At 40.5% G+C, this 11930-nt stretch overlaps 1 protein-coding gene and 1 long non-coding RNA gene across 6 annotated transcripts in view; one reads left to right on the top strand and one right to left on the bottom strand.

The window, feature by feature from the left end:
• Positions 1-355: 355 nt before the first annotated feature.
• The window catches only part of TEX15 (testis expressed 15, meiosis and synapsis associated), a 103318-nt gene continuing 91743 nt past the window's right edge, over positions 356-11930 (top strand). For all 4 annotated transcript variants that reach the window (XM_086703382.1, XM_086703381.1, XM_086703380.1 and 1 more), the window contains exon 1: positions 356-455. The gene's annotated coding sequence lies outside the window, so the exon portion shown is untranslated. The remainder of the gene's footprint in view (positions 456-11930) is intronic.
• Positions 8800-11930, bottom strand: part of LOC147581533 (uncharacterized) — a 45128-nt gene continuing 41997 nt past the window's right edge. For both annotated transcript variants that reach the window (XR_015250008.1, XR_015250007.1), the window contains exons 3-4: positions 10739-10844; positions 8800-9167 (exon numbers count right to left, since the gene is read on the bottom strand). This is a non-coding gene — a long non-coding RNA (uncharacterized LOC147581533). The remainder of the gene's footprint in view (positions 9168-10738; positions 10845-11930) is intronic.

Below are 11930 nucleotides of genomic sequence, written 5' to 3'. Positions count from 1 at the left end.
AGCTGAGGATACCTGGAGGCTTACTTAAGCAAGGCCCATTCTGTTCAGTTTATGGAAGAAAACCCAGCTCTCCATCTGAGTCGAAAGGATGCCAGTAGCAAACATATTACATTCACGTAGTCATTCAACACACGTTTGTTGAGAGCCTATCATGTGCAAACGGAGTATGCGCTGAGCACACGTTTCACGTTGGGACACCGAACTAGTCTACAAAGTCCACGTCCACCCAGTCCTCCATCCCCTGGCTCTTCAGGCCTTCCCCAACAGGACCTCTTGCTCCACCCAATGAGCACGTGCAGAAGCGACCGCCTCCGCGCACGGACGCCTCCGCGTGCGCACGTGCCTGGGAGCACCGCTTGTTCCTGAAGTTTCTTGGGAAGCAAGTGCCAGGAGTTTTGTTTCGCTGTGAAGATTTTGATTCTGAGGAACTGACTGGACAAAGAAAGCTGCATAAGGTTTGTGGGGAATGTGGTGGCGAGCTTTAGAAGCTGGCAAGGTTTTTGGTGAATTAGGGAAAGCATGTTAATCATCATGAAGTTCAGGGATTCTTAACTTGAGCCCAAAGGTGGGCCTCCGCCGGCCTGGTTACTGGCTAAATATTAGCTTCCCTTGGATGAGCTACTTCCCACGCTCGCGCGTCCTTCGCCCCCGTGCAGAGGTATCCCGACACCACGGAGATTCAGGTACCGGTAACCGGGAGGGGAAACCCTACAGTTTGGACGGATCCCCGACTTCTTGATTCTCAGTTGCCACAAGGTCGAAGGGAGCAGTGCGAATGCTGTGTGCCTCGCACGGGGCCAGGCGCCAGGGTTGGATTAGCTTCCTAGCGGTTTCCCTGGGGGCGGGGCGGGACCGCGGCGGGGCTTCAGGATCCGGGAGGGCGGGGGTGGGGGTTGCCGCCCTCTCCCGCCGCAACTTGGCACCCACGCACAACCCAGCGACTCCCGAGCTTGGAGGCGGGGAACGCCGCCCGGGTGACTGCTGCTCTCGCGAAGTCGCGAGGCGCTGAGCCGCCCGGGCCACCCGGGGCGTCCGCGCGCCGCATCGCGGCGGAGCAGAGCCCGCGCGCTCGGACGATGCCCGCCGGCGCTGGCCGCCCGCTGTCTCGCTGCAGGAGCCCGTGGAGCTCGGGGTGGCGAGGGCGGCTCGGGAGGCGGGCGTGCAGGGTGAGCCCGAGGTGAGCATCCCCCGACGGCAGATCGGGCTGGCGGGCGGGCGGACCTTCGCGCCCGGGGAGGCGGCCGCCGCGTGTCCGAGGCGCTTTGGCCGTTGTAAGGGCTGAGTGGAGGTTTTGCGAGACTGCTTCGCTTTGATCATTCTTGACTTCTTGGTTCAGTTCTTTGAACGTACTGAAACTTTTCGGGTCCCACCCTGGCGTGGGTGCAGAAAAAGCCTCCTGACCTCAGGTAGTTTAGTATGAGCCACTGCCTAAGCCCATTCCTACTCCAGTCTTTTAAGGCAGTTTCCATCGTTTCCGCTCTGGGGTTGAATTTATTTGGAATGCTCGGTTTGGGGTACACGGCCGCCCTGGTGGCTGTGTGGAAAGCAGTTTAGTAAGGATGGTACAGAAAGTGGAAAGGTCGACAGTTCCTGGGCTTTTCCAGTGCACTGGACAGTTCCAGTGCTCCTCAAGTTTTAAAAATTGTGGGCTCCAAGTGCAATGTAAAGCACCCCAACACGTAAGTGTAATGCTTGCCTTTTGGGGTGACAGATGAGTGTGGGACTATTTCAAAATATAAAGTGGAAGTGACACAAAATTGTAATTCGCTTATTTACGTTTTTGAATTTGTTTTTTTGTCAATTATGTGCCAAGTGTGTATGTGTGGAGGTACCAATAGAAATGGTACAAGCTTTAAGAAAAGTGTCATTGAATTCACATTTTAGAAAATATATTAGGTAATCTAAAAAGGTTTTAGACTTCATTCAAAATATGTCAGTGTTCACCTTTTGGGATGAGCACTGGGTGTTGTATGGAAACCAACTTGACAATAAATTTCAAAAATTGAAAAAAAAATATGTCAGTGTTCATTGGAAAGGAGGACATTTTAACAGAAGAGGCCAAGGGAACTGGAGGACTGAAATCAGTATTTATAGGTATTTTCAGTGCTTTGTCATTGCTCATTTTCTTGAAAGCTTCTAATTTAAACACACACATAGAAAACTGTCTTTATCTTATTCCCCAGATATTTTAAAATCTGAGTCTAATCATAAAGATGTCAAAATTTTGGAGACCATGCCTAAATGTCTTGAAAACCTATGCGTATTTTCTTTTTAAAAATTTATTGAAGAATTTGGGGCGCCTGGCTGGTTCAATCAAAAGAGCATCTAACTCTTGATCTCAGGGTCATGAGTGTGAGCCTCACGTTGGGTGTAGAGAGATTACTTTTAATAAATAAATAAATAAATAAAACTTTTAAAAAATTATTGAAGAATTCGTATGACTAGGGGAAAATTGCAATTATCTTTAGAGGTTAGTTGTTAATCAACAGGAAAAATAAGCATGATAAGTTTTAAATTTTCTGGAAATTTAACACTAGTGATAATTTTAGTGTGTATTTCAGCCTTATTTTATTTTTATAGTTTACTACATTAAAAGGTTTTATCATTTTGCAGTATATACATATGAAATCATTATGTTGCACACCCGAAACTTATAAATGTTATATATCAATTATGTTTACATTTTTAAGATGCTTTCTACAACCAGTAAAATATAATTAGACTACTTTTGTTAATAAAATATATTATAATGGTACTTGTACTCAATTGCAAGTGACTTAAGGATTACTTTTTCTCTCAGTACACCAGCTACTAAGGCACTTTTAAGTTATAGAGTTATTTTTTATTATACTTAAACATGATATAGTTTACCTGGATTACAAAATTTTTAAATTTTTTTTTTTTTCAACGTTTATTTATTTTTGGGACAGAGAGAGACAGAGCATGAACGGGGGAGGGGCAGAGAGAGAGAGGGAGACACAGAATCGGAAACAGGCTCCAGGCTCTGAGCCATCAGCCCAGAGCCCGACGCGGGGCTCGAACTCACGGACCGCGAGATCGTGACCTGGCTGAAGTCGGACGCTTAACCGACTGCGCCACCCAGGCGCCCCTACAAAATTTTTAAATTAGGGATAACAATCACCGTTTTTACAATACCTGAAGATTAATTTTAGAAAATTGGCAATTCTGATTTTTGGTAAATGTGTTGCTTTGGTCAGCTTTTGCTATGTTCCTATTTTTTATTTATTTGTAAATGTCTTTGCTTTGAAGAAGAATGCTTTAAGGAATATGAAGTGCCTGCTTGTTATCCCATTAGATGTGATGGAATCTGATTAACTGCAAACCCTAAATGTGTTGCACAGTTGGGATTAATTTTCCTTTAACCCTTACCTTTTTCCATTCATATTTGTTACGTACTTTTATCAAAAAGGAACTCTTTTTGGTTTAAAAAATATTTCCAGGATACCAGTGTTTTATTCATTGATTTTTTTGTGTGTTTATAAGTGATATTCTAGGCTGGTTTGTTTTTACTTTGTGATACTTTCAGTTATATGAAGTTAGTCCAGAGGTAGGCTTAGATTGTCAAAAAATAACTTTTTAAAAATAGCTCTATTTTACAAGGTGAAGTAAAGATGCATAGTAAGCTGAACAAACTTAAGAGAATTTTTGAAAATTTACACAAAAGTAAAAAATATAGTAGAAAAAAATTAAAGAAAAATATTTTTAATAAATGAAAATAAAAATGAATTTTTTCTCTTTCTGCTGAATTCTGTGGTTCAGGTTGTGCAGATTGTTGTGTTAATCCTCAGATCAGTTTTCTAAGTGTGCAGGATGGTTTAGTGTTCGTCTGGCTGTATTTCACGGACCCGAGACCCACAAAAAAACTTCCATGCTGTTCCACCATCTCGGCTCCTCCCCCCAAACTTAAGAGAATTTTAAACTCATTGATAGAGTAAATTTGATGATTGCTTTAATGAGCAATTTTGCCTGTTTAAGATAGTCTCTGAAGTCTGGTAGCAACTCTATATCCTTGGAATGTATAATCCACATAATGCAAAGCCTTTGTAATTACTGCCCTGTGAAACTAACGATAGTTAGTTGCTCCTGAGAGTCTGTCTTTAATTACCACAGCTGAGACTTTGGCAAAGCTGCAGCTGCTGCTGTCATTAGTATGGCTGTGGATATATGTGAACAATTAAATCCTTATCAGAACGTCATTTTCATATTGGATGGCTTTGGTAGTGCTTATTAGACCCTGTATATATAAAGCCATTTTGATTTTTAAGTGTTTCTGACAAGTTTAACCTACTGTAACTCAACTTGAGGATATGGAGGACAATGTCGCAAGAGAGAAAATCACTGACTTGAGTGTCTAGCTTCTCAGGATACAATCTGAAACTGGCGCACACACCTCGAGTTGGGGGGCACACTTACTTTTTGCCAGTGAAGGTAAAACTTAATTTCTTTTTCACTTTTATAAGCATAAGCTTGTTAGCACTGCTGTGTTTATAGGTTGAACAGCAAAACTGCAAAGTGTGTGTGTGAGAGAGAGAAAAGGAGGGGAATGAGTAAATGGCATTTTTGTATATTAAATCAGCAGAAACCATTGTAATCCTCTTGTCTAGAGGTTCTTAATTTAGGACACATGGACTTTGGTAATTACTTGAAGCCCCTGATTGTTTGCAAAAAAAAAATGTGTGGATTGTGATAATTTTTGCTGAGGAAAATATGTAGCTTCATCAGACTCTAAAAGATGTGAGCCTCTCTCCCCCCAAAACAAATTTAGCAATAATAAACTTGAAGTAGTTGTACAGGAACATGTTCCCAGTTTATAAAGTGTAATAGCTGGATATTAGCAGAACTGGGATTCAGACCTAGGTTTTGACTGCCAGTCCTTTGCTGCTTTCTTTAGTCTATAGTTATTGCACCTTGTAGTGGCCTCTTTTTTGATAAGCCAGTGTTCTATACTCTGTGGCTTACAAGTAAAGCTTTTAGAGGGACATTTCAAGTTCATGTAAGCATTTTAATGATAGGTCTTAGCAGAAACTATGAGCAAAAAATGAAATGAAGGAAGACATGAACAAATATTTCCTAATATCAGTAGATGAAAACATTGCCATAATTTTGTACCATTAGTATAAAAGAACAAATCCTGGGGCACCTGGGTGGTTCAGTCAGTTGAGTGTCCAACTCTTGATTTCTACTCAGGTCATCATCCCAGGGTCATGGTCTGTGCTGAGTGTGGAGCCTCCTTGGGATTCATTCTCTCTCTCTCTCTCTCTCTCTCTCAAATAAAATAAAAAATAAATAAAAGAACAAATTCAAAAGGGACTAAGCTTTTATAAAATCAAATTCTTTGCTAGTAGAATTGCATATCATAATGGTGGTCAGGAAAGTCTGTAAGCCCTTTGACCTTGGATTTATGCTTTCTTTTTTTTAAGTTTCCTTAAAAAATTTTTTTTAATGTTTATTTATTTTTGAGAGAGAGAGCACAAGCAGGGGAGGGCAGAGAAGGAAGGAGACACAGAACCCAAAGCAGGCTCCAGGCTCTAAGCTGTCAGCACAGAGCCCGATGTGGGGCTTGAACCCACAAACTGTGAGATCAGGATCTGAGCCACCCAGGTGCGCCATTTTAAGTTTCTATTCAAATTTCAGTTAGCTAACACACAGTGCAACACCATTTTCAGGTGTGCAATATAGCGATTCAACACCTCCACACAACACCCTGTGCCCATCAGAGCAAGTGCACCTCCCGAATCCCTATCACCCACTCCACCCCCCACACAACCACCAGTTTCCTCTCCACAGACAAGAGTCTGCCTCTTGGTCTGCTCCCTCTCTCCCCCCTCTCCTTGCTCATTTGTTCTGTCTACTAAATTCTAAATATGAGTGAAACCACATGGCATTCCTCTGTCTCTGACTCACCCTGCCCAGTACAACAGTCTCCAGGTTTATACAGCCTTTATACTCTGTGGGGTATATTGTGTATAATGAAATAGTCAAGGAATAAGAAGCTACTTCAAAGAGCAAAAGGGCAAATTTTTAAAGAAAATTTTCACAAATCCATCTTTCTCTCTCAAAAACCCAGCCTTTTATATTTGCAGTTGTCTCTAAAGCCCGTTTCAATCAATTAAACCTAGTATTTTAGTTTTTCCAAGTTTATTATGTGCCTGCCTATCTGAGATATTTAGCCCATACAAATACATGCACTTTATATATTTTTGTTCTCCTTTTTTTGAAGGATTTTTTAAAGTTTATTTATTTTGAGAGAGAGCACAATTAGGGTAGGGGCAGAGAGAGTTCGAGAGAGAGAATCCCAAGCAGGCTCTGCACAGTCAGTGCAGAGCTGGACATGGGGCTCAATCCCATGAACTGTGAGATCATGACCTGAGCCTAAATCGGGAGTCGGACGCTCAACCGACTGAGCTACCCAGGCACCCCTAGTTTTGCTCTCTCTTAAAACTAAAAAGAGAATAGGGCTTCACAGGTCAATAAATCATATGAATATTTGAAAAAGAGAGGATGGGGGCGCCTGGGTGGCGCAGTCGGTTGAGTATCCGACTTCAGCCAGGTCACGATCTCGCGGTCCGTGAGTTCGAGCCCCCGCGTCAGGCTCTGGGCTGATGGCTCAGAGCCTGGAGCCTGTTTCCGATTCTGTGTCTCCCTCTCTCTCTGCCCCTCCCCCGTTCATGCTCTGTCTCTCTCTGTCCCCCAAAAAATAAATAAACGTTGAAAAAAAAATTTAGAAAAAGAGAGGATGAATGTTAGATGATTAACATTAAACTGTAAGAATTTAAAAATTTTATCTCATTATGTGATCAAACACAGACTAATAATAATAACCAACACTGAATAGTGCTTTGTTCTGTAAGTCAGTTGTATATATTGCATATATTAATTTAGTTACTCATACAGCAGGGGAGTATTGATCAACTGAATTAACTTGAGTAGATATTTGTTAATTTTCCTATTTTTAATATATGAAGAAATTGAGGCACAGAGAGATTAGGTAACTGGTCCAAAGTTGCATAGTTAGTAAGGGCAGAACAGGATTTGAAACTAGGTGATCTGGCTTTACCATACTGCCACCAGAACTATTTATCTCTGATCTAAGTCATGAATGAATCAAATAATTTTCCTTTAAAAATAATTTATCTGGGGGCACCTGGCTGGCTCAGTAGGTAGAGCATGAAACTCTTGATCTCAGGGTCATGAGTTCAAGCCCCACACCGGCATGGAGCCCACTTTAAAAAAATTTTTTTTGCAAAAAACCAACAATTTATCTAAATTACTTATGCTAAATTTTTTAAGGAAAATTATTTGCTGCAGATTTTCTGAGTCTGAAGAGAGCTAATGGCAAATTGGTCTGTTTTGTTCACCTCATATTTGTAGACTATTTAAAAATGGGACTAAAATTTTTAGTCTAACAGAAGACTATCATCAGAAAAGCCAAGAAAAATGATGCAAATTCATTTCCTTGCGTAGGGTGTTCTGGTTAGTTTTCTTCTGGAGACTCGATAATACTCAAATTTTGCCTACAGGTTTATTGGAATTCTCCAGTCTGTCTACTTGGTGTAATCCTCACCAGGTTTATTTTAGTATTTCAGACATGGCTTCTACAGAATTTTTGAGAAGTCTTGTTACTACAGTCAGGTAGACTCTTAAAATGAGTATGATGTTAGAAATAGACAAATTATATTGAAATCCATTCTTGATAGGATAAGGGTGCATATTATTATTGTTGTTAGCTTCTCAAATTTAAACTTAAATATGGAAAAAAATTAATTTTAAAATGAACATCATGCCTTTTCTATCAGAAGGATATATAATTTGATATATTTATTTAAGAATTATAATTGCATATTAGTGTTTTCTGGGTGTGACTCCTTTACAGATATACATGATCCAATATTAAATAGTTATCTTTTGGGACACCTGGGTAGCTCAGTCAGTTGAGCGTTGGCTCTTGATTTTGGCTCAGGTCATGATTTCACTATTCATGGGACAGAGCACTGCATCAGGCACTGCACTGACAGTGCAGAACCTGCTTGTGATTCTCTCTCCCCCTCTCTCTCTGCCCCTCACATGCCCACACATGCTCTCTCAAAATAAACCAACATTAAAAAAATTTTTACTTTGGGGCGCTTGGGTGGCTCAGTCAGTTAAGCGTCTGACTTCAGCTCAGGTCATGATCTCACAGTTCATGGGTTCGAGCCCCGCATCAGGCTCTGTGCTGACAGCCTAGAGCCTACTTTAGTTTCTATGTCTCCCTCTCTCTCTGTCCTTCCCCTGCTTTCTCTCTCTCTCTCCCTCTCTGTCTCTCTCTCTCTCTCTCTCAAAAATAAATAACATTAAAAATTTTTTTTTGCTTTATCTTTCTGGCCTCAACCTTGCATTTTTTTAGGTTTAGCAGACCAGAATAGGTAACTAATAATTGATGGCTGTATTTTCCATACAAGATGTTGAATTTTTTGGACCAACACAGAAAGATAGCTTAATGTTTTAAAATGAAAACAACACTTTGAATAGCAAGAATGATTCAGTACACCATTCATTGACTTTGAAGGGCTATCTGAGGAATACTGTTGGTTTTTAACTAGAAAACAATCCAATGCAAGAGGAAAAGTTGACTCATTGTTGGTTCAGTCCTAGTTAGAAATTTATCAAATGATGCTTCATCTATTACCTGTATACCTATATTAATAAAAATGAACTGTGTGGGTTTTTAGGTAAGACCAATTTTAGAGATTACTTTGTTATTGGGGAAAATAACTGATAAGTCTTCTACAAGGATTAAATAAGGAGCTCTTTATTATTATTTTTTCTCTTCCAAGAGTTTCATGTGTTTAACTCCCTTAAAAATTGTATGTCATTATCTTTAGTCATCTGATTATGCCTTTGTATTTCCCTAATATGTTTTTAAAAGTCTCATAGCCGTAATAGATTAGCTACTAATCTCATTCCTGTGCTTTTACAACAATTCCCTAACTCCTTTTGTATGTAATTTTCTTCTGCCACACAGAGAATGCACTCAGTTTGGAGTTCTATCGATTGATCTCTTCATCTTTGACAGCCTGGTAGCACAATACACATCCACATTTTGTACCCTTCGAGCAACACATCTGCTTTCCAGAACTTTGGTTAGGCAATCATCTCTCTGTTTATATCTGCATAGGGAGGAAAGAAGTGGCTTTAGGCTGGCAAGGGGGTAACTTTCCTGCTGTTTCATTTGCTTTTCACTCGTTTTCAATACAGTAACTTAGAGGAAGGCATTCTTTGTATTTATTAATTGGGCTCACTAAGTAGTAACAATCTCTCATTATGTTCACCTATAAATTATAAAACAAGGTTGATATATAGGAGGAGTGTAGGTAATCCAGGTTTTTTTCCATGTAAAATAGGTTGCAGAGTATCCTTTGCTAGTTTACTTCATGGTAGAGTGTTTCTTTTTGGTTAAGCCTGTTAGAATCTGGGCATTTGAGAAGGTTGAAGGAAGAGCTAGGACTGGAGGATTGAGTTAATGAAGAGTTGACTTGTTTTCTCACCTTTCTCTGTGGCCAGGATGACCGTGGCCTCTTTGTGGAACCTGATCTGTTTTTACCAAAGCTCCTGGACTCCAAAGGGAAAGGAAGCAGGGGAGTCCTAACCCTTGGAGGCCCCTTAAGTTTAATTATTCCCCTGATGAAAAGCAGCTGGACTAGGAGTACGCTTTCCCATAGCCTAGACTCTTGGGATAGTCTTTAAAGCATATAAATTACTTTTAACTTTACTCTCATTTGACTGTGTATAATTAAATAGATACAGGATCCTCCTTGGGACTGAAGGGAGAGCCTGCCCCCAAATTTTTAGAAAAATCCGTTCATACACTATAGGACATCAAAACAAAATTAGGACTTCTGAGTCACCACAAAACCATGGAAATGTTTGAATACTGGCTTTTGCTTCTAGTTTAAGAAACCCTCATACTGTAGATTGATTAAGGCAACATAGTCAACTGAATTTGGGTTGTGATAAAATAATTAAACCACATAGTTTAAAAGATAATCCGTCCCTCCTATTCTCTTTGCCCTCAGGGAGACAGACTAAATCTTAGCGATAAATACAAATGAGAAGGCCTTGAGAAATGAACTGGTAATTCTTAGACCTTTCCTTCCTGGAGTGCCCAAATTTAATGATGCCTGATCATCTGGATTGGTGGTTATCAAAATGTGGTCCCAGTACCATCTGCATTACCTGGTCATTTGATAGGGAAAAAAAAAAATTCTGGGGTGCCTCGGTGGCTCAGTCGGTTAAGTGTCCGACTTCAGCTTAGCTCATGATCTCACACTCTGTGAGTTCAAGCCCCGCTTCAGGCTCTGTGCTGACAGCTCAGAGCCTGGAGCCTGCTTCAGATTCTGTGTGTCCCTCTCTCTCTGCCCCACCCCTGCTTGCGCGCTCTCTCTGTCTCAAAAATGAATAAATGTCAAAAAGAATTTTTTTAAAGAAAAAAAAATTCTTGGGCTTCAAGCATAGACATACTGAATTGGAAACTCTAGAGATGTGGGACCCAGTAATCTGTTTTAATAAGCTCTCCAGGTGACTGATATATGTTAAAGTTTGAGAATCACCAACTCTAGATCATCAGGAATGAACCTTGTTTGTTTGTTTGTTTGTTTGTTTTTTGCTTTGCTAGTCCATTGCTTCAGTGTAAAAATAATTATTACTTATTACTCATTTGGTATTTTGCCTGTGTACACACCTGGAATAGGCATCCTGTGTTAATTACATTGAAGATATCCAAATTAAAATTGTTGGTGGTTTTTAGAGTTCTTTTTACTTCCTTGTCTTTCCTTCTTGCTGGGTACCTGGAACAAGGTAGCTGCTTGATAAATACTTGTTAAATGAATTGATTGCCTACCTCCCTTTCCACCCCAAAAGAGCAAACCCACAGTCTTTTTAAAACTTTCTTTCAGATTCTTCCTTGCCAGGAGCATTAGGCCTGAAAGTGACGTTTCTAATTCAGAACATTTCTTTCTCCTAATAGTGACTCTGGTTGAAAAGAATTGCTTGCTAATACTAAAAATGGAAAAGAAGACGGGGGGTGGGGGGGAGGAGGGGGAAGAAACCATTCTTATGTAGCTGATTGGATGCTTTCCTCAGAATTACCTACCAGTAGATCTCAAACCTAGCTTACATCAGAATCACCTGGAGAACTTGTCCAATCACAGATTGCCGGGTCTAATTCCTAGATTTTTTGATTCAGAAAGTCTAGGATGAGCCCAGAAGATTTGCGTTGCCAGCAAGTTCCCAGGTAATACTGATGCTGCTGGTCTAGGGACCCCAATTTGAGAATCACTGCCCTTCGTTCACTAAGACCAGAAATACAGGTAATTTCCTGAATGTGAACATTAGTTGCTGGTGCTTGTGTATCTAGGGAACTATAATTGGAATGTATAGTATATAACTGGGTAACAAACTTACTGAACAGTATTTTTTAGAGGTGTCTGTTAAAATCTTTTTCAACACAAAGCTTTTTTCAGACTTCTATAAAAATTGATTGAAAACTCAGCCACCTAAATATCTGAATTTACGAGGAATAGATTCTTTACCCAAATCTTGCCACACTGGTCATTTCTCTGCTTCTTTTCACTTCAAGCTTTGTTGAGAGTTTAGCTAAGCTCCTCCATAGTATAGCTGCCTCAGCAGTCATTTTGTTTGGCCAGGCAGCCTTTGGTGACCTGAAACTGACCCTAGCTCCCTCATGCAAATGCATGCCCTAGATATTATCCCTCAGAGTCACAAGTAAATGGAAGTTTCAGCCCTTTTGATCACCTGTCTCTCCTGCCTCCCACTGCCTTTCCCTTACGCTCCCCTTGGTTAAGACCCCTGTGCAGCTTACCAAAACCCTGCTCTTTTGTTTTGAGTTGACCAATCCATCTTAGCCCAGGAAC

This window comes from Puma concolor, chromosome B1, assembly GCF_028749965.1.
Source record: "Puma concolor isolate L17-30 chromosome B1, mPumCon1.1.hap2, whole genome shotgun sequence".
Taxonomy (NCBI): Eukaryota; Metazoa; Chordata; class Mammalia; order Carnivora; family Felidae; genus Puma; species Puma concolor.
Note: the sequence above shows the minus strand (reverse complement) of the source record. Positions and strands in the feature narration are given on the sequence as shown.